Source organism: Dipodomys spectabilis, unplaced genomic scaffold, assembly GCF_019054845.1.
Source record: "Dipodomys spectabilis isolate Male_0828 unplaced genomic scaffold, ASM1905484v1 ptg000284l, whole genome shotgun sequence".
In the NCBI taxonomy this organism is placed as follows: domain Eukaryota; kingdom Metazoa; phylum Chordata; class Mammalia; order Rodentia; family Heteromyidae; genus Dipodomys; species Dipodomys spectabilis.
The window spans coordinates 1,394,826-1,400,016 of NW_024870961.1; positions in this window are offsets into that span (position 1 = coordinate 1,394,826).

Sequence of the window (5,191 nt, forward strand, 5' to 3'; positions counted from 1 at the left end):
CCCTCGATCTATATCTGAGTCTCCTGAGTAGCTAGGATTTACAGGAGTTGAGCCACTGGTGGCATTGGGCTAGAAGCTTTTCTAAAGCAAGAGTTTTTCTCTGCGTTTGCCCTGACTCCTCCATGCAAAGGAGGCCTGAGGGTCAGGAGTTGTGAAAACAGGTTTCAAGCCACAGGAAATGGCTTTGGGTCCCTGGCGAAAAGAAAAGCTAATCTTCCCCCTGGGCGCTATTCTGGGACCTCACCCTCTGCCCTGTGACTCAAGTCAACGCTGACCCAGCCTTGAATATCCTGCCAGACTTTTCTGAAGCCATAAAACCTTCATACCATTCACACCACCTGCACTACAGCACACCTCAGGACCTTTGCCCATGCTCTACTTTCTTCCAGAGGCTCTCTGTCTTGTACCCACATATGCGAACTACTGTGGAATTTTGGCACTGGGTATATCACTTCCTGGAGAAAGTCTTTCCTTCCCTTCTCCATCTTTATTTTTTTTTTAATATTGAGTTGCTAGAAATGGAATTTGTGTAGGCTGACTGGCAAATGCTCTATATTGGTGTGTGTGTGTGTGTGTGTGTGTGTGTGTGTGTGTGTGTGTGTGTGTGTGTGTGTGTGACTGGCAAATGCTCTATATTGGTGTGTGTGTGTGTGTGTGTGTGTTTGTGTGTGTGTGTGTGCGTGTGTGTGTGTGTGTGTGTGTGTGTGCCAATCCTGGGGTTTGAATTCAGGGCATAGATGCTATCCTATCCCTGAGGTTTTGTGCTGCAGGCTAGCACTGTACTACTTGAACCACAACTATTCTTCTGGCTTTTTGTGTGTTTAATTGGAGAAAAGTTTCTTAAATTGACTTTTCTGCTTGCAATTAGGATCCTTAGATCTCTTCCTCCTGAGTAGCTTACAGGGGTGAGCCACTAGCACTGCCCTCTACCCTATCTCTTACCTATAACCTTGCCCTCCTCTGAGTCCCAGAAGAATATGTCTCACCAGGCTCAATTTTTTTTGCCAGTCTTGGTGCTTGAACTCAAAGCTCATACTTGGGAGAGACTCTAAACATGTGAAGACTGTGACAAATGTTTCCATTTAATTATGTATCATGTTTCAACACTTAATATAATGTTAATGAAAAATGAGTCAATGTCCTAAATTATTGTGTATAATTTTATAATAGATGTGCAAAATATAATATTATGTGTATAATAATACTAAATACAGTAATCAATAAATGAATCAAAGAAAAATAAAATACAAAATCAATAATAAAATTTATAATATGAAATTAACATACATATATAAGTATATATCATGTATTACACATTTATAGAAATATTTCTTCCATTGCAGGGCCATCATTGAGGGCCTGGGCACTCTATCCTTAATTTCTTTTTTTTTTTAATTTAGTTTTATTTTTTTTTGTAAACATACTCTACAGAGGGGTTACAATTACATGGGCAGGATAATGCGTACATTTCTTATCAAGCATTGCAGCCTCCTCCTTTGTTTACACTTCACATCTCTTCCCAACCTCCCCCCCACTCCGCACCAATCCTCCCCCTTCCCCCCACCCCTCACCAACGTTGTAAAGCTCGTTTTCGACATGACAAATATGGAACCAACCCAGATGCCCCTCAGTAGATGAATGGATCAAGAAAATGTGGTGTATATACACAATGGAATTCTATGCCTCCATCAGAAAGAATGACATTACCCCATTTGTTAGGAATTTGAAAAACTTGGAAAAAATTATATTAAGTGAAATAAGCCAGGCCCATAGAAACATAGGTCCCATGGTTTCCCTTATTTGCAATATCTAGTATATTTATAAGTCAAGCGAAAAATTCAGATAATGTGATGTTAGGAAAATGAACCCTTAGATATGTATTTTAATGCTTTTTTCTTTCATGCATTTGTTTCTAACGCATTTATAAGATTATCTCTTTGTTGCTTTGTATGTCCCTCCCCCACAGTATAACCCCTACTTTCACTATATTTGATGTCAATATAAGTTGTGGAGGAGATGGGGAAAAACAAGTCCTTTAAGGATACAGGTGGATCTATCCTGAATTTCTTTTCCTCAAGGACAATGGTCTTCGCTTTCACCCATGGTACAAAAGAGTTACCTGGACGGTGAGCTCAAAAACTAGCAATGGCAGAAATACTGGCCCCAGTTCCTAGAAAGTGACTTAATTTTTTTGATGGAAGCAGTTATGATTATTCAGTTCTATACTGAACATTAAAAAAAGCAGTGTAGAATTTTGGACAGCTATTCAAACATCCTTCCCTTACTTCCAAAGTGCTTCTCTGAGAACCGCATTGTTTCTCTCTTTTTTTGTATGTTTTTTATTGTAAAAATGTTCTACAGAGGGGTTACAGTTCCAGGAGCAACATAATGAGTACATTTCCTATTGAGCATTGTTTACTCCTCCTGTGTTTTCCCCCTACCATCCCTTCCCTCCCATCTCCAAAACTACCTCCCCCTGCTGAGGTCAGTGACATAGTTTTTCATTTTTGGTTGGCACGGGGTTTGAACTCAAGTAATGGCAACACTTCGCTCACATTGCTACAGATTTACCAAGACCCTGAGTTCAAATCCTAGGCTAGAAACGAAAACTTGCAGAAATTCCAAACCAGTGAGCTTTATTTTTTTAAATTTAGTTAAATAATTATACATACATATATATATATATATATATTGATTTTGGCCAAGCATGTGGCTTGAACACAGGTCGTGGAAATTCTAATTCAGCTTGAATCTCCCTTTGCTGGGGTGTAGTCTCTGGACCCATAGCCGATCCTGGGATCTTGGGCCAAGAGGGCTTTAAGGAAGAAAAAACCGTTGGAAAGCACAAAAAGTGGTAAGCTGCAGAGAGCTGGGGTTTTACGATTTTTTCCTTTGGACAGTGACCATCCTGGGTCTGAATGACAAAGCTGCAATGTGGACCTGACCTGCCATTGCTGGTGGCTGGTGGGCTATCAGTGAAGCCATAGGCCAACCTGTCAACATAGGCCCGGGGTTGAAATTGCAGTTCGGACAGCAATCCCAGGAGATCAAAAGAGCCTCATTCCTATGCATAGGAATACTGATTGAAAGAGTAGTTTATACATCGGTCTACTCTAAAGTTGGATGCAGTAATCCTATAATGCTGATTGAGCTAAATGAATAGTTTATTAAGCATGAAAAGAACAATATTCCTTCAATGGCGGTTTAATAAATACCTAAGAGTTGGTAGGAACATAGTGGGTGTCATTCTGTCATCCATAGACGGCTATGGAATTCTTGTTTTTTTGTTTTTTTTGGTCCGGTCGTGGGGCCTGAGCTCTGGGCCTGGGCGCTGTCCCTCAGCTCTTCAGCTCAAGGCTAGCGCTCTACCACTTGAGCCACAGTGCCACTTCTGGCTTTTTTCTTCTTGTTTATGTGGTGCTGAGGAATCGAACCCAGGGCCTCATGCATGCAAGGCCAGCGCTCTACCACTGAGCCACCTTCCCAGCTAGGCTATGGAATTCTTTACAAATATATATATTTATTTGTATACCTCCGTATGCCTAGCCATGTATCGCTGTTTTGGCCACACCTGGGGGTCGATCTCAGAGCCTGGAAACCACCTGACATCTTCATTGGCTAGAGGCTGCCATGCTCAAACTCACCCAATCATGAATTGGGCCTGCTAGGCACTAAGTTCAGATTCTGGCACTGCCAGGCATTATGGAGAAGACATCTAATATCTAGATGTTATGTGACCGGATGTAAACAATGTAATAAATGGTATAGGTGTCATCAGAGTCAATAAAATAAATTCTAAATAAATGAATGACACAAGAAATAAAATAAATAATCACACCAAACACAATATGGACTGAACATCTGTAAGGAAGTAAAAATACTATCTTTAAAATATATATAAGGAGGGCTGGGAAGGTGGCTCAGTGGTAGAGCTCTTGCCTTGCATGCATGAGGCCCTAAGCTCGATTCCTCAGTACCACATAAGCAGAAAAAAAGCTGGCAGTGGCGCTGTGGCTCAAGTGGTAGAGCACTAACCTTGAGATGATGAGCTGAGGGACAGCACCCAGGCCCATAGTTTAGGCCCACATGTGGACCCCCCAAAAATAATATAAGGAGTATCTTTTCCAGGCCTGAGGCTTGAATTCAGTCCCCCTATGCGGAGGGAATGGTAGGAGATCCTGAGGTACTCTTTTCTGGCCTGGGAAGAGTCATGGAATGTTATTGATCTCATCCTTGAATGAGTAGTTTGTGCATGATGCAAGTAGGAAATGATAGGCAAGACTCATGGGTTATCGATTATTTGTAAAGAAGTTGATGAACCATAAAAATAATCATAACAGTCATGAAATGGAGGCATCAGGAAAGATCCAAGAATCAGTAGTCACGCAGATTGGATTCCACCACAGGTTACCATATATCCTACTCTATACAATTGTGTACTTGTTTGCATACTACCTTCCGCTTATGAATGGATGACTGTTGTGCTCCCCGCTCTCCCCTGAGAGGCAGGCTCAATAGCAGGTTCCAAAGGCTGGTGTGCTCATGTGGACCCATTCGCCACTTGTTCCTGCTAGGTCCCGAGTTCAGATTCCCCGCCCTGCCAAAAGATTCATCTTGACGTCAGAAGTCAATTATTGCACCTGTTTTTTTTTTTCCTGTGCAAGTCCTGGATCTCAGCTAGGATGGACAATGCTTGGGCCACCCTGTGGCCATGGAAATAAGTTGTTATCCATGTTATACCTGTCATCATATACTCAAGAAAATACACAATACATCCATGAATAGCATACAAAATAAAGAGAGTAACTACACTCAATGCACGATGCAGTCCACATACGGATGTGAATATACATCCCATGTTTCAATGATCATTGAGTACTATTTTGGCCTACCTGGGGCTCGATCTCAGTTCCTGGGAATGGCTCAGCTCCTTTAGTGGCTCACAGTCTGGTGTGATCACGTGGACCCATTGGGCAGTTGGGCTTCTTGGCCCAAAGTTCGAATCCCAGCATTGCCAAAAATTCACCCTGATGTAAGAAGGCAGTCGTTGCACCTGTTTTCCTGTACTGTGCAAGTTCTGGGGCTCAGCTAGGAAGGAGAATGTATACACAACTCTATACTCATGGGAATAGGTTGTCATCCAGTTCACCACAGTTATATCTCAAGGAAATACACAATACATCAATTAATA